The sequence below is a fragment of the Eleutherodactylus coqui genome, chromosome 9, assembly GCF_035609145.1.
Source record: "Eleutherodactylus coqui strain aEleCoq1 chromosome 9, aEleCoq1.hap1, whole genome shotgun sequence".
Classification (NCBI taxonomy): Eukaryota; Metazoa; Chordata; class Amphibia; order Anura; family Eleutherodactylidae; genus Eleutherodactylus; species Eleutherodactylus coqui.
This window is the reverse complement of record NC_089845.1, coordinates 159,227,334-159,252,443: the sequence shown is the minus strand read 5'-3', so window position 1 is coordinate 159,252,443 and position 25,110 is coordinate 159,227,334. Positions and strand designations below refer to the sequence as shown.

The 25,110-nt window shown below is 51.0% G+C and overlaps 1 protein-coding gene across 3 annotated transcripts in view; it reads right to left on the bottom strand.

The window, feature by feature from the left end:
* Positions 1-25,110, bottom strand: part of TSNARE1 (t-SNARE domain containing 1) — a 278,259-nt gene that overhangs the window by 229,464 nt on the left and 23,685 nt on the right. For all 3 annotated transcript variants that reach the window (XM_066578729.1, XM_066578728.1, XM_066578730.1), the window contains exon 2: positions 18,765-18,845. The gene's annotated coding sequence lies outside the window, so the exon portion shown is untranslated. The remainder of the gene's footprint in view (positions 1-18,764; positions 18,846-25,110) is intronic.

The following is a 25,110-nucleotide window of genomic DNA, read 5'->3' as shown; positions in this document are numbered from 1 at the left end:
GTAATGTATATACAGATTATATAATCCGGGTGCACACAGGCCCTGCGGAGGGTAATACAGAGGTAGTAATGTATATACACATTATATAACCTGGATGCACACAGGCCCTGCGGTGGGTAATACAGAGGTAGTAATGTATATACACATTATATAATCCGGATGCACACAGGCCCTGCGGTGGGTAATACAGAGGTAGTAATGTATATACACATTATATAACCCGGATGCACACAAGCCCTGCGGAGGGTAATACAGAGGTAGTAATGTATACACACATTATATAATCCGGATGCACACCGGCCCTGCAGTGTGTAATACAGAGGTAGTAATGTATATACACATTATATAATCCAGATGCGCACAGGCCCTGCGGTGGGTAATACAGAGGTAGTAATGTATATACACATTATATAACCTGGATGCACACAGGCCCTGCGGCGGGTAATACAGAGGTAGTAATGTATATACACATTATATAATCCGGATGCACACAGACCCTGCGGAGGGTAATACAGAGGTAGTAATGTATACACACATTATATAATCCGGATGCACACCGGCCCTGCAGTGTGTAATACAGAGGTAGTAATGTATACACCCATTATATAACCTGGATGCACACAGGCCCTGCGGTGGGTAATACAGAGGCAGTAATGTATATACACATTATATAATCCGGATGCACACCGGCCCTGCAGTGTGTAATACAGAGGTAGTAATGTATACACCCATTATATAACCTGGATGCACACAGGCCCTGCGGTGGGTAATACAGAGGCAGTAATGTATATACACATTATATAATCCGGATGCACACCGGCCCTGCAGTGTGTAATACAGAGGTAGTAATGTATACACCCATTATATAACCTGGATGCACACAGGCCCTGCGGAGGGTAATACAGAGGCAGTAATGTATATACACATTATATAACCTGGATGCACACAGGCCCTGCGGTGGGTAATACAGAGGTAGTAATGTATATACACATTATATAATCCGGATGCACACAGGCCCTGCGGTGGGTAATACAGAGGTAGTAATGTATATACACATTATATAACCTGGATGCACACAGGCCCTGCGGTGGGTAATACAGAGGCAGTAATGTATATACACATTATATAACCTGGATGCACACAGGCCCTGCGGTGGGTAATACAGAGGTAGTAATGTATACACACACTATATAATCCGGATGCACACAGGTCCTGCGGTGGGTAATACAGAGGTAGTAATGTATATACACATTATATAATCCGGATGCACACAGGCCCTGCGGCGGGTAATACAGAGGTAGTAATGTATATACACATTATATAATCCGGATGCACACAGACCCTGCGGAGGGTAATACAGAGGTAGTAATGTATACACACACATTATATAATCCGGATGCACACCGGCCCTGCAGTGTGTAATACAGAGGTAGTAATGTATACACCCATTATATAACCTGGATGCACACAGGCCCTGCGGTGGGTAATACAGAGGCAGTAATGTATATACACATTATATAACCTGGATGCACACAGGCCCTGCGGCGGGTAATACAGAGGTAGTAATGTATATACACATTATATAACCTGGATGCACACAGGCCCTGCGGAGGGTAATACAGAGGTAGTAATGTATATACACATTATATAATCCGGGTGCACACAGGCCCTGCGGTGAGTAATGCAGTACAATTTTCTGATTTCTTGCAGTAATCAGCAATTAAAACCCCCAATAAACCGCAACGCCGGTGCTGCAATTCATTCTGCCACCTCCAGCATCCTTGACATCAAGTGTATCCTCATCAATGGAGGCAACGCAAGTGGCTAAGTGGTGCAAGAGACGCAGACAACCGTAAGTTCTGGTATAGGGAGGGGGAGAACGCGGAGATAACGCTGTGAAGGGGTCATGTGTGTTTGTAGGTGCGACAGTACAGAGGCGGCCAAACATCATGTGAGAACGAACCGCGGGATCCCCGGCCACGCACCAGGAGGCCTCAGAACCTGAACGCACCTCAGTCCGCGAGTCTATTGACACATCGCATGGAGCATCGAGTCCCAGCATGCACTGCTCTGGTCCGAGGCGCCCAAAAGTCAGCAGATCTGGTTTGTTGCATCCTACTGTTGTGGATATAAGGACACGCTCATGAGAATAAGTCCAAAGTGTTTACCTGCAGTCCTATGTAACCCAGCAGATAATGCGGGCAGGTGAATGCAATCTATTGCTCTATGTTATCAGCCAGACTGGAGAGAGGTGTACTGGAGTCGTCTTCCAACCTCGCCGCCCGGCGATCCGTGGCTCATCTCCATCCGTACGTGTAAGAGGTCGGCGCCGCCGCTCTTCATACTGCTGCCCTGGACTTAGGCTCCTTTAAGAAGTGTCCTCATCAGTACCGCCGCGCTGCGGTCACGGCCGCCGTGTCCCTTGGCCCACAATCATGTGCTGGATGAGGAAGGAGGGAAGCAGCGACCTACCTTCCTCCATCCTCCCCTCCGGAAGTCTTCGCACTTGTAGTGTAATCAGGAGGACATTCATCGGCCGCCATGTCCCTGGCTCGTCAACGTCACTAACACCAATTATCCCTCTCCGTCGGAGCATTCATGTTGGTAAATAGCCGGCTGATTACATTTTAATGCTGAGATAAAAGGCGAGGCGGGCATGGAACAAATCTGGGCAAAGTACGGGAAACGGAGCGTCTACAGGTGCTGCTGGCAAGTAAGGGACCGGCTGCCAGGAACAGTCAACGTCTAGGAGGCCGAAGGAGGCGGCGGTCAGTGAAATGTTCCATATTAAACACTCCAGGAGTCCTGCATGCGGTTACCGCCAGGAATGGACGCCACCGACTGCGCAAAACAACGAGAATCCTAGTCCGCTAAGAGGTTTGCGCTCATGTAAGTGATCCACAAGCCAGCAGCCTGGCAGAACTTGCCCATTCTAGTCAGCGGCCAGCCTGCGGTCACGCCAGCGGCCCGCCCGCGGTGAGGCTTTCAGCAGGGTCCTGTTTTTGGAGCGGACGGAATGACACCGGTTTTATTTCTATCACCATTGAAGGCGTCTTAAAACCCTGAAGGCTTCTAAGCCGCTTCCGTTCGATCGGGTTTTCGCTTTCTTTTATGGAACGCACGGCGCTGTAGGAGCTATTAGTTCTGTTAAAAATATTTTGTTTAAAAATCCGAAAACTGAACTAAATAGAAGGAAACAAAGATTTCATTTTTAAACATAAATTAAAACCTCAGTGAAATTTAGGGGTAAAACCTGAACTGTTTAATGCCATTCCGCTGCTGCGAGCGAGATGCCGTGTGAATGAGCCCCAAACACGCGGCTCCTGGGATCCCGCATCGCTGATCATCCTGCAGATTCCAAAGAACGTGTTTCTACGCATTACAAAGATGGCGGTCAGCGCAAAGGAAGAAGAGCAGCACATGAAGCTGACATTTTGGCCGCCCTACGAATCGTTGTCGGAGGCTCGCTGGGCCGACCCGCCGGCGACCGCCTGAATGTCCACAGAATTAACCTCTGCGATTGCTACAAGTTCCAGCGCAGGAATGTGCACCCAAACCTATGAAGGGGGTCCAAGAGGCTGAAGTCACTATCCGTCCCAGCTTCCAAAGGGGTTGTCTGAGTGACGTCAGCCTGCCTGTCGGGTCTGCGCTGCCAGTCATTGGCTGCTGCAGCTGGTCTGTTTATTACCATCATGGGAGACGGCGGCGGACAACGAGCGGGAGGAGGGGAGCAACCTCTGATTTTTTATTTTAAAGGCATGGGGGACCCAGTGACAGGGGTGGCCTTAACATAGACAACCCCTTTAAGAGCAGCCCTGCTCGCAGGATGCATTCTAAACACGGGTAGAGTTTTTCTGGATCTACGGGCCGATTCATACGGCTGTGCAAGGTGTCAGTCCTGATCATTGCACCGGTGTCAGTCCTGATCATTGCACCGGTGTCAGTCCTGATCATTGCACCGGTGTCAGTCCTGATCATTGCACCGGTGTCAGTCCTGATCATTGCACCGGTGTCAGTCCTGATCATTGCACCGGTGTCAGTCCTGATCATTGCACCGGTGTCAGTCCTGATCATTGCACCGGTGTCAGTCCTGATCATTGCACCGGTGTCAGTCCTGATCATTGCACCGGTGTCAGTCCTGATCATTGCACCGGTGTCAGTCCTGATCATTGCACCGGTGTCAGTCCTGATCATTGCACCGGTGTCAGGCCCGGAGACTCTGCCGATTTACTGCATGTTTTGTTCCTGCGAACGTATTCAATGCGTTTTTCATGCTCACAAAAGAGGAGTGCGGTCCCAATGATTGCTCTCGCCTTCGCCCGCCCATCATGCAATTCACTGCATTTTTCCACAGTCTAACAGGCAATTTCGGTCCATTACACGGACCCCAACATACCGCAATCCTGTTCACATGTCCGAATACACCAAAGCAAATCACAGGAGTTTTTGCTATCCATATTATGTGTGTCATATGGACTGTGAATACGCCCGTGTGAATGACCCGTAAGATACCAATGACCAAGATAAGTGCTCAGTATCAGATCAGTCTGCCACTGGGGACCCCGCCAATAAGCTGTCTTGGTTGGCTGCGAGTACTGCACTGCAAACCTGGCACAGTGCTATCCCTGTATAGTGGCTGTGCCTGGTATAGCAGCGTGATCCCATTCCCTTGTATTGGGCTGAGCTGCTCTCAGACCCCATGGACCAGGTCTTGGAAGAGGTCGGATGCTGCCCGAAGCACTGCAGCTTCCTCAATGGGTTGACGCTGGGGGTCCCGAGAAGCAGACCCCTACTGATCCGAGACTGATGCTCTATCCTCAGGATACGCCATCAGTATCTAGTCCAACAGAACCTCTTTGAAGCCATCAGCCCAACGTCCGGGACAAGAAAGACTTCAGCTGCATTGAGCTGATAGATGACCACTGCACCGACACAATGCAACGAGCTCTTCAGCTGTACGATTAAAGGGGTTGTCCCGCGGCAGCAAGTGGGGTTCAGCACTTCTGTATGGCCATATTAATGCACTTTGTAATATACATCGTGCATTAAATATGAGCCATACAGAAGTTATTCACTTACCTGCTCCGTTGCTGGCCTTCTTGCTTTTTTAGACGCGCTTGCGCTGTGCGGTCTTCTCCTTCTGGTCGGTCCGGGCACGAGCGGCGTTCTGGCTCCGCCCCCTTCTACGCATCATCGCGTAGCTCCGCCCCGTCACGTGTGCCGATTCCAGCCAATCAGGAGGCTGGAATCGGCAATGGAACGCACAGAGCCCATGGTGCACCATGGGAGAAGACCCGCAGTGCACCATGGGAGAAAACCGCAGTGCATCCCTGGGAAAGGACCGGCGGCCATCTTTGGAGAAGAATTTTATAAGTTCATCTTTCATCACATCGGTGAGTAGCAAGCGGTTTAAAAACCGCTTTAAAATGCTATTTTATGCCGGGAGGGGGGGTGTGACAGGGTGAATGGGCTAATTTAAAATTTTGATGTTTTGCCTCGGGACAACCCCTTTAAGTTTGATCAGCCTGTAAACGTGCATTCGCACGTTCAGACGTTTATCTTGGTGATGGCCGCGCAGGGGCCGGACGCCATTTAAGTCATTAGCACTTACTACTTGCAAAACATACGAGACAAAACCTGCAACGATGTCTGAAGACGTGGATACGTCCGACACTTGTGGCGCTACTATACACATACAGCTACAACACCGGGTACCGCATGGGCCGTTACTGATGGATGAGGCCTGCACAGCACCCGGGCGCGCCGGCCAAACGAGTATTACTCTCACAGTTTTGGTAGGTAACCCCCTTCCTCCACCTCAAAAATAGTGGGAAGACAAAGCCATTGAAAACTAAAAAGGCAAAATACATACTTGTACATCACTTTTCCTGGTCACTAGGTGGCAGCACTATCTAGACAAAAAAAACATACCACTAGAGCATATTTACATGTATTAGAACAGACCGTAATCACACGATTATCTGCATGAGGCTTGTGGACCACATCACACTATTATATAGCATTTAGCTAAATAACACATAGCATGTCATTACTTATCCTGTATTATACTCCAGAGCTGCACTCACTATTCTGCTGGTGGAGTCACTGTGGACATACATTACTTATCCTGTGCTGCTCCTGAGTTACATCCTGTATTATACTCTAGAGCTGCACTCACAATTCTGCTGGTAGAGTCACTATGTACAAACATTACTGATCCTGAGTTACATCCTGTATTATACTCCAGAGCTGCACTCACTATTCTGCTGGTGGAGTCACTATGTACAAACATTACTGATCCTGAGTTACATCCTGTATTATACTCCAGAGCTGCACTCACTATTCTGCTGGGGGAGTCACTATGTACAAACATTACTGATCCTGAGTTACATCCTGTATTATACTCCAGAGCTGCACTCACTATTCTGCTGGTGGAGTCACTGTGTACATACATTACTTATCCTGTACTGATCCTGAGTTACATCCTGTATTATACTCCAGAGCTGCACTCACTATTCTGCTGGTGGAGTCACTGTGTACATACATTACTATCCTGTACTGATCCTGCATTATACTCCAGAGCTGCACTCACTATTCTGCTGGTGGAGTCACTGTGTACATACATTACTTATCCTGTGCTGATCCTGAGTTACATCCTGTATTATACTCCAGAGCTGCACTCACTATTCTGCTGGTGGAGTCACTGTGTACATACATTACTGATCCTGAGTTACATCCTGTATTACACTCCAGAACTGAAACTACACAGTGACTCCGCCAGCAGAACAGTGAGTGCAGCTCTGGAGTATAATGGATTTTGCGAATTGACAGGGATGGATTCACACCAAAAACTGTGGCAGAAAGTGCACCTAAATAATCTATACAGGGAGGATATGGCTAAATGCACTGTAAAACTTTATGCCTCTAGATGGCAGCTGTGGGGCTTTGGCGCGGACACAGCCCCGTCAGGAAGCGACTCCTGAGTGCTGAATTCCGACGCAGAAAACTTTTCTCCATCAAGTAGAGACCGGATATTTCTTAACATAGAAACGCGATTTTCCCGGTTGGAGTTCCGCCTGTGGGTTTTGCCCTTTGACGGGGCGGATCGGGAGCAGAAACCGCGGCAGAAAGTCATGGATTTTGATGCAGATTATAAATCCACGTGTGAAAAACGACGTCGCGCCTTCACACGGGAAATCGGATGTAGATTTCACTCGGGTGAAAACAGTCCAGGCGTGCGATCAGATCCTGAGCCACAAAATATGCGCAGCAAACTGTACGGATTTGTGGTGGATTCGCTTTCTCAATAGAGCGCATGAAATCCGTGGAAGATTTAAAGAAAGTCCGGCAATCCCAAATCCCCCAACATGGTGTTGGCACACATTCTGGTGTCCAACCAAAACCTCCGTTTGCAGGTCTACAGCCCCCTTAACAAAGGGTTAACCTCCGGAGACCGCCGCTGACACGGGCGACACTTCAGTTTCTCGTATGCGATTAGTTTTTAGCTTGCAAACAAATATACAGAATGAAGGAAGAAAAAAAAAACGCCTAAGTAAATGACGTTAATGTGCCTGAGTGGGCGCTCAATGAGGTGAGTGAGCCGGGTCTGAAAACACGCCGAACACTCAAAAGTCGCAGAAGAAAATTAGCGAAATCAAGTAAAAGAAGCGGAAACGGGAAACAAAGTGTGAAATTGTATTTCTGCCTTTTACATGACGAGAGAAAATGAGGAGCGGAGCCGGTCGCTGCGTACAACAGCTCCGATCATTAGGGTGAGGTTCTGCTACGAGCTTCACTCTTTATACCCACAGGAAGGGGGCGCCGCACGCTGATGGCTACAATGCAAGAGCAGAATCAGCTGTATAGGCCCGCAGGAGGCAATGAAGATAGGTGCAACCTACCAACATACATACTGACCCCAGAGGAGGACGGGGTGCAACCTACCAACATACATACTGACCCCAGAGGAGGACGGGGTGCAACCTACCAACATACATACTGACCCCAGAGGAGGATGGGGTGCAACCTACCAACATACATACTGACCCCCACAGGAGGATGGGGTGCAACCTACCAACATACATACTGACCCCCCACAGGAGGATGGGGTGCAACCTACCAACATACATACTGACCCCCCACAGGAGGACGGGGTGCAACCTACCAACATACATACTGACCCCCACAGGAGGATGGGGTGCAACCTACCAACATACATACTGAGCCCCACAGGAGGACGGGGTGCAACCTACCAACATACATACTGACCCCAGAGGAGTCGGGGTGCAACCTACCACTATACATACTGACCCCCCCACAGGAGGACGGGGTGCAACCTGCCACCATACATACTGACCCCCCCACAGGAGGACGGGGTGCAACCTACCACCATACATACTGACCCCCCACAGGAGGACGGGGTGCAACCTACCACTATACATACTGACCCCCCCACAGGAGGACGGGGTGCAACCTACCACCATACATACTGACCCCCCCACAGGAGGACGGGGTGCAACCTACCACTATACATACTGACCCCCCCACAGGAGGACGGGGTGCAACCTACCACCATACATACTGACCACCCCACAGGAGGACAGGGTGCAACCTGCCACCATACATACTGACCCCCCACAGGAGGACGGGGTGCAACCTGCCACCATACATACTGACCCCCCCACAGGAGGACGGGGTGCAACCTGCCACCATACATACTGACCCCCCACAGGAGGACGGGGTGCAACCTACCACTATACATACTGACCCCCCCACAGGAGGACGGGGTGCAACCTACCAGCATACATACTGACCCCCCCACAGGAGGACGGGGTGCAACCTACCACTATACATACTGACCCCCCCACAGGAGGACGGGGTGCAACCTACCAGCATACATACTGACCCCCCACAGGAGGACGGGGTTCAACCTACCACCATACATACTGACCCCCCAACAGGAGGACGGGGTGCAACCTACCACCATACATACTGATCCCCCCACACGAGGATGGGGTGCAACCTACCAGCATACATACTGACCCCACAGGAGGATGGGGTGCAACCTACCAGCATACATACTGACCCCACAGGAGGATGGGGTGCAACCTACCACTATACATACTGACCCCCCCCCAGGAGGATGGGGTGCAACCTACCAGCATACATACTGACCCCCCACAGGAGGATGGGGTGCAACCTACCAGCATACATACTGACCCCCACAGGAGGACGGGGTGCAACCTACCAACATACATACTGACCCCCCACAGGAGGATGGGGTGCAACCTACCAACATACATACTGACCCCCCACAGGAGGATGGGGTGCAACCTACCAGCATACATACTGACCCCCCACAGGAGGATGGGGTGCAACCTACCAGCATACATACTGACCCCCCACAGGAGGATGGGGTGCAACCTACCAACATACATACTGACCCCACAGGAGGATGGGGTGCAACCTACCACTATACATACTGACCCCCCACAGGAGGATGGGGTGCAACCTACCACCATACATACTGACCCCCCACAGGAGGATGGGGTGCAACCTACCACCATACATACTGACCCCACAGGAGGATGGGGTGCAACCTACCACTATACATACTGACCCCCACAGGAGGATGGGGTGCAACCTACCAGCATACATACTGACCCCCCACAGGAGGATGGGGTGCAACCTACCAGCATACATACTGACCCCCGCAGGAGGATGGGGTGCAACCTACCAGCATACATACTGACCCCCCACAGGAGGATGGGGTGCAATCTACCAGCATACATACTGACCCCCGCAGGAGGATGGGGTGCAACCTACCACTATACATACTGACCCCCACAGGAGGATGGGGTGCAACCTACCAGCATACATACTGACCCCCCCCCCACAGGAGGAGGGGGTGCAACCTACCACTATACATACTGACCCCCCCACAGGAGGACGGGGTGCAACCTGCCACCATACATACTGACCCCCCCACAGGAGGACGGGGTGCAACCTACCACCATACATACTGACCCCCCACAGGAGGACGGGGTGCAACCTACCACTATACATACTGACCCCCCCACAGGAGGACGGGGTGCAACCTACCACCATACATACTGACCCCCCCACAGGAGGACGGGGTGCAACCTACCACTATACATACTGACCCCCCCACAGGAGGACGGGGTGCAACCTACCACCATACATACTGACCCCCCCACAGGAGGACAGGGTGCAACCTGCCACCATACATACTGACCCCCCACAGGAGGACGGGGTGCAACCTGCCACCATACATACTGACCCCCCCACAGGAGGACGGGGTGCAACCTGCCACCATACATACTGACCCCCCACAGGAGGACGGGGTGCAACCTACCACTATACATACTGACCCCCCCACAGGAGGACGGGGTGCAACCTACCACTATACATACTGACCCCCCCACAGGAGGACGGGGTGCAACCTACCACCATACATACTGACCCCCCCACAGGAGGACGGGGTGCAACCTACCACCATAAATACTGACCCCCCACAGGAGGACGGGGTGCAACCTACCACCATAAATACTGACCCCCCCACAGGACGGGGTGCAACCTACCAGCATACATACTGACCCCCCCACAGGAGGACGGGGTGCAACCTACCACTATACATACTGACCCCCCACAGGAGGACGGGGTGCAACCTACCAGCATACATACTGACCCCCCACAGGAGGACGGGGTTCAACCTACCACCATACATACTGACCCCCCCACAGGAGGACGGGGTGCAACCTACCACCATACATACTGATCCCCCCACAGGAGGATGGGGTGCAACCTACCAGCATACATACTGACCCCACAGGAGGATGGGGTGCAACCTACCAGCATACATACTGACCCCACAGGAGGATGGGGTGCAACCTACCACTATACATACTGACCCCCCCCCAGGAGGATGGGGTGCAACCTACCAGCATACATACTGACCCCCCACAGGAGGATGGGGTGCAACCTACCAGCATACATACTGACCCCCACAGGAGGACGGGGTGCAACCTACCAACATACATACTGACCCCCCACAGGAGGATGGGGTGCAACCTACCAGCATACATACTGACCCCCCACAGGAGGATGGGGTGCAACCTACCAGCATACATACTGACCCCCCACAGGAGGATGGGGTGCAACCTACCAACATACATACTGACCCCACAGGAGGATGGGGTGCAACCTACCACTATACATACTGACCCCCCACAGGAGGATGGGGTGCAACCTACCACCATACATACTGACCCCCCACAGGAGGATGGGGTGCAACCTACCACCATACATACTGACCCCACAGGAGGATGGGGTGCAACCTACCACTATACATACTGACCCCCACAGGAGGATGGGGTGCAACCTACCAGCATACATACTGACCCCCCACAGGAGGATGGGGTGCAACCTACCAGCATACATACTGACCCCCGCAGGAGGATGGGGTGCAACCTACCAGCATACATACTGACCCCCCACAGGAGGATGGGGTGCAATCTACCAGCATACATACTGACCCCCGCAGGAGGATGGGGTGCAACCTACCACTATACATACTGACCCCCACAGGAGGATGGGGTGCAACCTACCAGCATACATACTGACCCCCCCCCCACAGGAGGAGGGGGTGCAACCCACCAGCATACATACTGACCCCCCCACAGGAGGATGGGGTGCAACCCACCAACATACATACTGACCCCCCACAGGAGGACGGGGTGCAACCTACCAACATACATCCTGACCCCCCACAGGAGGATGGGGTGCAACCTACCACCATACATACTGACCCCCCAGAGGAGGACGGGGTGCAACCTACCAACATACATACTGACCCCCCACAGGAGGATGGGGTGCAACCTACCAACATACATACTGACCCCACAGGAGTACAGGGTGCAACCTACCACTATACATACTGATCCCCAAAGGAGGATGGGGTGCAACCTACCACCATACATACTGACCCCCCACGAGGATGGGGTGCAACCTACCAACATACATACTGACCCCCACAGGACGACGGGGTGCAACCTACCACCATACATACTGACCCCCCCACAGGAGGACGGGGTGCAACCTGCCACCATACATACTGACCCCCCACAGGAGGACGGGGTGCAACCTACCACTATACATACTGACCCCCCCACAGGAGGACGGGGTGCAACCTACCACTATACATACTGACCCCCCCACAGGAGGACGGGGTGCAACCTACCACCATACATACTGACCCCCCCACAGGAGGACGGGGTGCAACCTACCACCATAAATACTGACCCCCCACAGGAGGACGGGGTGCAACCTACCACCATAAATACTGACCCCCCCACAGGACGGGGTGCAACCTACCAGCATACATACTGACCCCCCCACAGGAGGACGGGGTGCAACCTACCACTATACATACTGACCCCCCCACAGGAGGACGGGGTGCAACCTACCAGCATACATACTGACCCCCCACAGGAGGACGGGGTTCAACCTACCACCATACATACTGACCCCCCCACAGGAGGACGGGGTGCAACCTACCACCATACATACTGATCCCCCCACAGGAGGATGGGGTGCAACCTACCAGCATACATACTGACCCCACAGGAGGATGGGGTGCAACCTACCAGCATACATACTGACCCCACAGGAGGATGGGGTGCAACCTACCACTATACATACTGACCCCCCCCCAGGAGGATGGGGTGCAACCTACCAGCATACATACTGACCCCCCACAGGAGGATGGGGTGCAACCTACCAGCATACATACTGACCCCCACAGGAGGACGGGGTGCAACCTACCAACATACATACTGACCCCCCACAGGAGGATGGGGTGCAACCTACCAGCATACTGACCCCCCACAGGAGGATGGGGTGCAACCTACCAGCATACATACTGACCCCCCACAGGAGGATGGGGTGCAACCTACCAACATACATACTGACCCCACAGGAGGATGGGGTGCAACCTACCACTATACATACTGACCCCCCACAGGAGGATGGGGTGCAACCTACCACCATACATACTGACCCCCCACAGGAGGATGGGGTGCAACCTACCACCATACATACTGACCCCACAGGAGGATGGGGTGCAACCTACCACTATACATACTGACCCCCACAGGAGGATGGGGTGCAACCTACCAGCATACATACTGACCCCCCACAGGAGGATGGGGTGCAACCTACCAGCATACATACTGACCCCCGCAGGAGGATGGGGTGCAACCTACCAGCATACATACTGACCCCCCACAGGAGGATGGGGTGCAATCTACCAGCATACATACTGACCCCCGCAGGAGGATGGGGTGCAACCTACCAGCATACATACTGACCCCCCCCCCACAGGAGGAGGGGGTGCAACCCACCAGCATACATACTGACCCCCCCACAGGAGGATGGGGTGCAACCCACCAAAATACATACTGACCCCCCACAGGAGGATGGGGTGCAACCCACCAACATACATACTGACCCCCCACAGGAGGACGGGGTGCAACCTACCAACATACATCCTGACCCCCCACAGGAGGATGGGGTGCAACCTACCACCATACATACTGACCCCCCACAGGAGGACGGGGTGCAACCTACCACTATATATACTGACCCCCACAGGAGGACGGGGTGCAACCTACCAACATACATACTGACCCCCCACAGGAGGACAGGGTGCAACCTACCAACATACATACTGACCCCACAGGAGTACAGGGTGCAACCTACCACTATACATACTGATCCCCAAAGGAGGATGGGGTGCAACCTACCACCATACATACTGACCCCCCACGAGGATGGGGTGCAACCTACCAACATACATACTGACCCCCACAGGACGACGGGGTGCAACCTACCAACATACATACTGACCCCCACAGGACGACGGGCTGCAACCTATCACTATACATACTGACCCCCAGAGGAGGATGGGGTGCAACCTATCACTATACATACTAACTCGCACAGGAGGACGGGTGCAACCTATCAATATACCAATCTCAGCACAAGCACTTGGCAGTATTGGTATCAGCGGACGTTGTTGGCAGCTTCTCCCTTCAGTTACGGTTGGGGTGAGCGAAAGAGAAGACTTACCTGCCGGAGGAAGACCTCTGATCTTATAGGCAGCTCCTCATTGCAGATATATAGTAACATGCTGACAAAAGTATTGACCCCCCCCCCAGGCCTGTCGTCCAGAGAGCCGTTACTACACGACTGCATCGTCCCAACAGTGAAGTTTAGAGGAGGTTCTGTTATGGTCTGGGGATATTTCTGCTGGGAAGGACTAGGGCCATTGGTTATAATTAAGGTCACCCTCAACGCCAACGGGTACAGAGACATTCCGGACAATGTGGCATTACCTACCCTGTAGCATTACTATGGTACAGCTTCATGTCTCCACCAACATGACAGAGCGCCATGCCATACAGAGCGCAGTGTGGAAGCTTGGACTAAGGAACAGAACTTCTGTAAACTTCATTCACCAGTCCAAAGTTTGGATTTTAATCCCATCGAACATCTTTGGGGCAAACTAGAACCATATGGGAATAAAATCCAATTTCATCACCTTCTATGCGTCCCAATACTTTTGTCTATATAGTGTATAAGGATCCTCTGTTGACTATAAAGAACCCATGAATTCCAGGCCACAACCAGCCCGCAGCGAGGATTAGAGGTGCCCCCGCCCCCTCCTCATTCCGTTAGAGGTAGCCACCCCCCACCCCCATTCCGCTAGAGCTAGCCCCCCCTACCCCCCCATCAATTAGAGGTAGCCACCCCCATCTATTAGAGGAGGACCCCCAGTTTATCAGGTTTGGCAGGGTCGGAGCGCCGGAGCACAATTCTTCCCATACAGCACGTATCGTAGCTGCGCCATTCTGCTGACGTGAGAACAATGTGAGGCTCGGGTCGTGATGTGGGAGGACAGCTCACTATAATCAAGAGCCATAAAAAGTTCTCCAGAAAAACTGCAAAGTAAATAATAAGCGAGAAGCGGTGACCGCGACGCACGTCGCTCACGTCTCAGGCTGAGCAGTCAGTAAGTGACAGCCGTTCCACAACAGCGTGAACGCAGACGTCCGCCCGCCATACGCCCGCCGACAGGAATCCTAAGCGCCTTGTTAGGACTAAAAAGAAAACTGGCAACAGATGACAGAATACAGTAAAGAGTAACATCTGAGTATGACAGTATACAATTATAGCTGCATCCCATATACTGCACTCATACCCTACGCTCCAGTCACATCCAGAGCTGCATTCAGAATTTAGCTCATCTCCTATTGTGCCAGACCATAGCGACCATACTAGGGCCCCACCCCCTATCTGCCAGACTGCAGCAACCATACCAGGGGCCACCTACGTGCCAGACTGTAGCAACCATACTAGGGCCCCTCCTATCTGCCAGACTGTAGCGACCATACCAGGGGCCTCCTACGTACCAGAGTGTAGCGACCATACTAAGGAGCCCTACGTGCCAGACCATAGTGACCATACTAGGGCCCCTCCTATCTGCCAGACTGTAGCAACTATACCAGGGGCCCCGTACGTGCCAGACAGTAGCGACCATACTAGGGCACCCTACGTGCCAGACCGTAGCGACCATACTAGGGCACCCTACGTGCCAGACCGTAGCGACCATACTAGGGCCCCTCATGCCCATTAATATAACTATTAGGCTGTCTTCACACAGGAAGCTACGGCTACACAATCTGCAGCGTTTAGGGTATGTTTATACGGCACATTTGACCGGCCTAAAAAAAAAAAAAATCTGTGACAACATCCAGCTAAAGGAGCCGCACCGCTTACAGGCGCGTGTTTTGCATGTGATGGGCATCTGGATTTCGCCGTCAGACTGATTTCTATGGTAATAACCGGCGTGTAAAGGGAAAAAGTTACTCATTTTAAACACAACATTACAAATCAACAGGACGCATACTGCAAGCGTATCTCGGCGCACAGTACACGCTAAAATACGTCATGTGAACGAACCCTTAGGCCGGTGCAACATAGGCGCAAGCGTGTTTACACATATATTTCCGCACATCTGTTCGTTTCACTGTACCAAAAAAAAAAAAAAAAAAAAAACAACCAAGCTCCCATTCATTCAAATGGGCGGTTAATTAGTTCAATACATGCTGCTTTGTGCACAAATGAGCGGGAAAATTGAGCATGCCGCCCTTTTTTGGGGGGGTGGGGGCTGGGTTTTTTTTTTAGGTGCGGCTGTTCTGTGCCCTCTATGAAGGCTCCCCTATACTGCCCCCTGCTGGAGTACCGCCAGTAGTCCTCCCTGCCTCTCTGTACTTCCCACTGGCAGGTTCATGACACGGTACTGAGTTTTGATGCATTTTGAACGCTTCTTATGGAACGCAGCGCAGTCTTGGATTTGTACAGTTTTGCTGTCGTCGCTGTGAGCTCAGGACAATAAAGCTGAATTTGTACGACTGCATTTTTCTCGTTTCACGGTTCCTTAAGCGCCATCCCGTCCGACTTATTTATAAACCCCCTTTGAATAACACATTTCCTGTTGGGCCTGTTAGACTCACATGGTAGCTGCCACTAATATGTACCGTGGGAGGTATGAAATCTGCAGCAGATTCCTTGCATCGCATCAACACATGGAAGGAACGGGTCGGCTAAGTGTGGAGATGTTCTGCATTTTAGGGGGGGGGGCGCGCTAACAACTGATGAAATCCCTCTGCAGTCCCTCCATGTATCGGAGCTGCAGTGTAATTCTGGACGGATTGCAGCAAGCAGCGGACGAGGCATATGGATCCTCTCTCCAGGTTGCTCTTTAAATCTCCGGTGTAACGAGGGCACAGGCCACCTCGCTGTCCTGGAGAGATAAAACGCCAAATGGAGCCGGGCCGAGGTATTATTCAAATGAGACGTCACAGTGGCATCTTAAAAGGTTACCTGGTTTAATTGGTATGCTTTATGACCAACTCAATTAAGAATAAAAACTACCGCGGCCACATAAACTCCCAGGCTGTGCCATTTGATACCTCTCCGTGCTCGAAGTAAACAGTTTTGAGAAGCGGGCGACCTCTCCAAAAGGCAAGAGCCAAAGGGACATCCTATCTCTTCCACCAGTAGCCGCTGACAGCGGGGGTAATTAAAAAGAAGATTTCCTTGCTAATGCTTCTCGTCGCCCAAGCGAGCGTGATAGATTGCGATCGTCCTGGCCGGCGCCAACATCAGGTGCTACAATTACAGCTTTTTTTCTATTGCTAATACACAACCAGGCACAGGAAGGAGGAAAATACTAAATAACTTACTGGCAGGCAGAAGCAAAACCTTTAAATGACATCGGGCAGAGGGGCAGACCCAGATTGTGGCGTGCAGAACAGCAGCACGCTACTAGATAGCAGGCAGATTGTGATAGGGGCTACAACGTACGCAGCCGTACGGAAACCGAAAGAGGAAAGGAGAAGTTTGTTAGTTAATACCTCATCCACTGTTCTAGAAGCCACAACGGGGTCAGCGGCATCCAAGACTCACCGATGGGCTGGGAGCCAAGGCTAGTGTCGCCTGGTGTAAAGTCGCAGTTACTCATACGTGAACAACTTACAAACGAATTTGCACGAAGGTCCTCTCTTTGGCTGCTTGCACACGGCAGGCCGGCACTGGCAGCAGCGGCGCCCGCACGTACCTGCTCTCTTGAACTCCATTTGTACTGCGGGTTGCGCAGGGCTCGCCGCCGGACATGTACGGTACAGATTCTTTTTTTCTTTTTTAACATCTGCTTTTCCGTGGAATTCAATAGACTTTAATGGAACCTGTCTGTGCAGGTATCGCAGGAAAATGGAGCATGCTGCAATTTTTTATTCGCGAATGGAAACCGCAATTAGTTTCCGCTCGTGTGCATGGAGAATCGCTTTTGCATAGCATGCTATGGGCGGTATTTGCTGCAGAATCCGGAGGCGGACGCCTGCTCCGCATTCAGCAATTTAAATCCGCCCGTGTGCATTCACCCTATGAAAGAGATCGCGGCCAACAACTATGGCTGCTTTCACGCCTGCGATGGGTCCGTTCTGTCTATCTGCTCTGTTTTCGGAGGAGAGAAAATGAAATAAAACTGGAAAAAAAAAAACACGTTCTTTTTGTTCCTCCCCATTTCAATGATGTTTCAATAAAAAGAAAGCAAACCGAAAAAACCTCCATTTGATTCCATTCCATCAGATTTTCGTTTCTTTTGGACAGAAAACCCCCTGCAGATAATGCTATTTTCCTATCCAAAAAAAAGGAAACCTGGCGGAATGGAAGTCTTTGCGGCTTTTTTGTTTTTTTTAAACCCCATTGAAATTATTGGTGGGGGAAAAAAAAAGGATAGTTTTTTTTCTGTTTTATTTCAGTTTCTCTCCTCCAAAAACAGAGACGCAAACCCTGAAGGACCCCAACGCAGGTGCGACAGCAGCCAAACAGCAAGAAAAAAAAAAAAAAGCCTGTTGTTCACTTTTATGGCCCTTTTATACGGGACAACTGTCAAATCGCTCCCGCCGCGTCGGTCAGTGTAAACAGCAGTCTGTTTACTGTGAATGGAGGTGGGAGAGGGTAGAACGCTCCCCGGCCGCTCCGTGAGCGATGCCAGCGATACCCGCTGCTGTGTTATCAGCATCATTGGGACGGGTGTCAGTATCGTTTGCCCAACAGCTCATCCCGTGTATAAAAGGACGATTAGTCTCATCACACAGATTAGCAGAGCAGGTCTTTACCTCAACAGAAGAACTCCCCCTTGAATGGTCAGCTGGAGGCCACAGGCTGCTTCTTGTGATGGAGATCAACTCCACGGGGGTCTGTCAAATGCAAAACCATAGAAGACAGTTAGTATACGGTATAATATTCAGTAGATGCACATAACATTAGCAATCCCGCTCTACTGCATCAATGACGGGTCTATTGTATCCCCTCCACTGGGTTCCACAGCGATCGCGTCTGGTTCACTTGTACCACGCAGTGCCCATGTGTGGCACCCGCCTGTGCGCTGCGACTGCCCACCTGTGCGCTGCGGCTGCCGGAATTTTTTTCGCTTTCTAATTTTATAGTAAAATGAGTTACACAATTAAAAGGGCCTTCTACATGTAATGTGAGGTCTTCCAATTGGGACCCTCTTCTATACTCTAGACTTGCTGTAAAAAGCTGCCCCCACTGCGGTGGTCTCAATGCAGCCGAGCATTAAAGATCCACCGTTCACATGAATGGACGCCATATATTACTACTCCGTTGCAGGAAGCTCCCTGTGGCCAGACACACACTATGGGGGCATCATTCTGGGCAGAGGCAGTAAGCAAGAGCACACGAGCGGTACAAACACTCTAGACGTCACCGCAGACCTTGACTTTTAAGGGGTCCTCGGGAGAGATCACAGTAGTTGATCGACAGGGTTCCGCCACAAGGGATCCGCGTTCATCACCCGATCATCAAGAGGAAGTGTGAGCGCTGATTTCAAATCTCACTTAAATCAATGGAGGCGCTGCGCTTCTGTTCCGCTTCTGCTCCTCCTACTGACATCCTGTCTTTGGCAGGAAGTGGAAGAGCAGCGCGTCGCCCCCATTGATTCCAATGGTCCTGAAGCCAGCACTTCCACTTCGCATGTACCCTGATAAGGACACCCAGCCCGCTATCAGGGTCAGCTGGTGGATAGGATCCCGAGCAGCAGACCCCCAATCCAATTACTGATGATCTCTGGATAAGTTGAAAAGAGAGCAAAAAATCCTTTACGAAGGGGTTGTCCGAGCCTTAAAGGGGTTGTCCCGCGGCAGCAAGTGGGTCTATACACTTCTGTATGGCCATATTAATGCACTTTGTAATGTACATTGTGCATTAATTATGAGCCATACAGAAGTTATAAAAAGTTTTATACTTACCTGCTCCGTTGCTGGCGTCCTCGTTCCCATGGAGCCGACTAATTTTCGCCCTCCGATGGCCAAATTAGCCGCGCTTGCGCAGTCCGGGTCTTCTTCTTTTCTGAATGGGGCTCCATGTAGCTCCGTGTAGCTCCGCCCCGTCACGTGCCGATTCCAGCCAATCAGGAGGCTGGAATCGGCAATGGACCGCACAGAAGCCCTGCGGTCCATGAAGACAGAGGATCCCGGCGGCCATCTTCAGCAGGTGAGTATGAAGACGCAGGACCGCCGGGATTCAGGTAAGCGCTGTGCGGGTGGTTTTTTTAACCCCTGCATCGGGGTTGTCTCGCGCCGAACGGGGGGGGGGGGGGTTTAAAAAAAAAAAAACCCGTTTCGGCGCGGGACATCTCCTTTAAACATGAAACTCCAGTAAAAGTTTAACAAACCCAGACAAAACGCTCCTCCTCTGCGACGTTCCCCACCACCGGTGCTCCCAAGGTAGGTTCCTGCAGCAGTGATGTGCTGTTCAACCATGTGACCCCTGGCAGCCAATTGCCGGCTTCAGCTATGATGCTATTGTGTACAGCAGACCACCTCCAAGGCCGGTGATTGGCTGCAGTGGTCATGTGAACGCATGCAAAATCCCTACTGTAGGGTAAGTAATACCGGGACAAACCACATACTTACCCATCACTTCACTGATAGCAGCGCCTCCGATCTCCCCTGGTGTCACTAGTCAAACCCTCACGCAGGCCAGAAGTCTCTACCTCCATTCTGTCCAACTAGGTGGCTCTCACAGGAATAGAGGAAGTCACCTCCGGTCGCACGCAGCAAGCGCTGCAGGATCTGACTAGTCACAGAGGAGGTAACGGTGCTGGAGGGGAGCAGTAATACCATAACCAAGCCATGGGTATATTATCAGACCCACTGGGTTAGTTTTAGCCCCTCTCACACGCACATTCAGCATTGCCAATGACACATCTCACTAGGAGCAGCAGCCGCAGGACTCAGCTGGCACCTCTGATCTTGGGTAAATGGTGTCTGACAAGTATAAACCTGCAGTCCGATCCCGGCTTCTCCTGAGGGTAGACATTAGGCAACAGTCTTACAGGTCCAGACAGATGGTTGGTCCGTCCACACAAATTAGCTGGGAGTCTGCAGGAATCCCACGTCTGACCTTTCCAATCTACAAGCGCCACGGTCTGACCCCTCCAATCTACAAGCGCCACGGTCTGACCCCTCCAATCTACAAGCACCACGGTCTGACCCCTCCAATCTACAAGCGCCACGGTCTGACCCCTCCAATCTACAAGCGCCACGGTCTGACCCCGAGTCGCTAAAGGCTCATTTACACACACACTCAAAATTTGTCAGAAACGGACAGTTTTGAGCGATCATTTTGCATTAGCTACTAATGGGAATATCAGCCCTTTGGTAGCTAACTAGCTTCATTTGCATGTATTTAGAGAACAGCGGCTGGTCTGTTCTATAAATACACCACTATTGTTCTCCAGCGGGACAGCAGCTGAAAGAATGTTATCAGCGCTGCCCATGGAGAATTCAGCGTGCGGTCCGTCTGGTCAGAGACGACAGATTTTAAGATAAACTGAACTCGGTGTTGGACGAAAAGTGCACAATGGGCGCACATTTACATGCAACGATTATTGCTCAAAACATGGCTTTTGAGCGATCATCGTTGAAACGTAAAGGCCCTTTTACACACAAGTGGGTCAATCTGTCCCATTAGGGTGCATCCACAGATGAAGCCAAATGAACCAAACACGACTCCACGTGCGACTGCTTCTGGTATGTTCCGGCACATGGCCGTTTTTTCCCAGTTCTGAAGGATCGGAGAGATTTTTCTGTACGATTTTAATACATTCTGCAACCGATATTTAAGTGCATGAAAGCCGCATGATGGGCCAAATGATGTAACTAAAGGATCTATACTTTATGGTTACCGTGGTTACAGGAGACGGAAACAAATTGCAAGTGCATCAAACGAGCGCCATGTTTTCTTACATTGTAGCCATAAATTTGTTTCGGCGACTTTCGTCCAAAAATTGCAAGAAAATTGAACAAAGGAGCAGAAGAAAAAAATAAATGGCAGCATGTTCAATTAAAAAAAATAGAAAGAAGTCGCCGCACGAATACAACCATTTAAAGGGGTTGTCCCGCGAAAGCAAGTGGGTCTATACACTTCTGTATGGCCATATTAATGCACTTTGTAATGTACATCGTGCATTAATTATGAGCCATACAGAAGTTATTCACTTACCTGCTCCGTTGCTGGCGTCCTCGTTTCCATGGAGCCCATCTAATTTTCAGCGTCTAATCGCCGGATTAGACGCGCTTGCGCAGTCCGGTCTTCTTGTTTTCTGAATGGGGCCGCTCGTGCCGGAGACCGGCTCCTGGTAGCTCCGCCCCGTCACGTGCCGATTCCAGCCAATCAGTAGGCTGGAATCGGCAATGGACCGCACAGAAGCCCTGCGGTCCACCGAGGGAGAAGATCCCGGCGGCCATCTTCAGCAGGTAAGTAAGAAGTCACCGGAGCGCGGGGATTCAGGTAAGCGCTGTGCAGTGTTCTTTTTTAACCTCTGCATCGGGGTTGTCTCGCGCCGAACGGGGGGAGGGCGGGGGGGGTTGGAAAAAAAAAAAAACGTTTCAGCGCGGGACAACCCCTTTAACATAATATGATTTCCAGCAGAAATCAGTCCAGAAAACAATCCTGTTTGTGTGAATATGCCTTGCGGCTGCGGCCCGCCTAACGTATTTGCGCTACGCTTTTGAACCACAGGGGAAGAAAAAAGGTCTGTATATAATTTTTAAAAACCGAACGCTGTTTCCGCAATGGAAATCCGTTCATGTGCAGGAGCCCTTACATATTTCCCAGAGGAGCGTGCATGGCCTTATAAGTCTCCTCACTCCCGTTCTAGGTGTCGCCTTAAGGAGAAACAACACCCTTCGCGCCCCAGCTCAAGAGCCTGGAGCAGACACGGCTGTTACATGAGGAGAGCTGGCATCAACCCAGCATCAGGCTCGGAGGAGCGCCTACACAATGCCCTGAGCATGCTGTAATACACAGAGCCCAGAAGGGTGTCCTGAGAGCCCGATGTGCTATAGGGAGACCTGTGGTCAAAGCCCAACAACAGACAGCTTGATTGCCATTCACCAGAATCGGCCAGCCCGCCACCGGCGCCCCGTTCAGCACCCGGCCGGCCCGCCACCGGCGCCCCGCCACTGGTCACACATGGCAGACATGAAAGTCTGCGGACGATGGAGATCGTTGGAATCTGATGTGTGATTTGCTTATTTTGGGGACTGCGGATTTTCCCAAAAGCTCCGTTTTAGATGCTAGTTCCAGGGCGGCTTTGTAAAAGCTCCACACAAGGCGTTCAGAAACCATAATGTTGGTAAATAGAAAGTGTGTACAAATTCCAAAAATACGTAAACTTAATTCCTTCCACTTAACATTACGACTTTATTGCCGCGCTGAACATCTGCCAGATCGCGTACAACACGGCGGCGTTCTCATCACCAGAGCAAACGTACATTCGGGCGAAGCTACTTTTACAAAGGTTTCCACGCCGGCAGCACCATAAAGTGTAGAGAGCAGAACACACAGGAACAGGGAAGAGACCGCGCCGGAGGAGAACGTCCGCACGGATTAGTTGGCTGGCTTCATTCAAGTTGTAGTTCAGATAAATGCTGAGCGAGCTAGGGGGGCATCAGAGACAAACCTACATGGCGGCGGCTTGTTGGCGGCACCGGCGTCTTGACGCATGCGTCTGATCGCTAAGGGAGGTGCGCAGATATTGCAGTGAAACACACAATGCCAGGCAGAGCCAGAGACGGCGACTACAGAAAGGGGCGGTTGTTGAGGCAAAGGGAAGGGAGCGGGCCCGGACCGCGGAGAGAGGTGGACCGCCTCCCAGACACTCCGGGGTTAATTTGCATATGAAGCGCGACACTATTGAGGAGGGATACGTCAGGACGGGGACTAATAAAGGTATCTATGGATTCATAACAGCGTATCTGCAACTGTGTCATCGGATCAGAAGAATTAGGTGACGGACTTCCATTAAAACCAAAGCAGGTCAGTCACTAAGGGGTTAACGGGATGGAGATAAGAAGTGGGAAACACTCAAAGGGCAATTAGCTAAACAATCGGACAAGGGTCATTACCAGCAGGGGGTAAAACACCTTTTTTAAAGCGGTAAGCACAGCGCTCAGTCTGCCACTTCTGTTTGTCATCTATGGCAGCTACAGGTTGGCGCAGATTTGCCCTCTATTTTACGCTAATATCTGTCATAAATTATAATTTGTTGGGCTTTTGAGGCTCCGCCCTGTTCCCTAATCACACCCATTTTTAGAAACCACAGTAAAAATGGAGAAAGTTGCTTACTTTTACACAAAAGGCATTTACGTACCTCTGTGAAGTCAGCACCCATCTTTAAAGAGGTACATTTTTTCAAACGTTCTGGATGCGCCCCAAAGAGTTCTGGAATTCCCTATTAATTTTAAGAATCGTTCCAGCGAATTAAGAAAGAAAGAAAAAAAAATAATATATATATATTTTGAAGCTAGCCCCCGAGATACATCACTAAATCAGCGAGAACCTTGTACATATGGGTTCTAGAGCTTCGAGCATTAAGAGGTTTCGTCAGAACTCTAGAGGTGCTACCCAGAACTGTTATAAAAGCAACGGATTTTCCCCCAAAATTATTTGCACATAATAACTAAGTTCTGCTTAGGACTAATGAGAAATTCTTGATTCTTTTCGTTACAGGATGAACTCCTATTTTTACCAACATCCATTAACCCCTTGAGTGGCGGGTTTCCTACCACCCTGTCGTGCCCACCAGGGCAGGTTTTTTAAAATGGTCTAATCATTGAATTTCAACTAGTTTTGCAGTTGCGTCTCAAGAGCCATAACTTTTTCATTTTTCCATTGACATGGCCATATAAGGGCTTGTTTTTTGCGGGACAAGTTGTGATTTTTTAAGCAGGGGGGAGGAAAAAAAGAAATGGGGAAAAAAGAAAAAAAAGGGGCCATGTCATTAAGGGGTTAAATAATGTATTAACGTCCTTCTCTGGGTCATTACGACGCACGGATACCACATGTGTGATTGTATTTTTGATTTTTTACAAAGTAAAGGGAGACAAGTGTTATTAATTTTTTTACTTTTTTTTTTGTTTCTTTAGGGGACTTCCA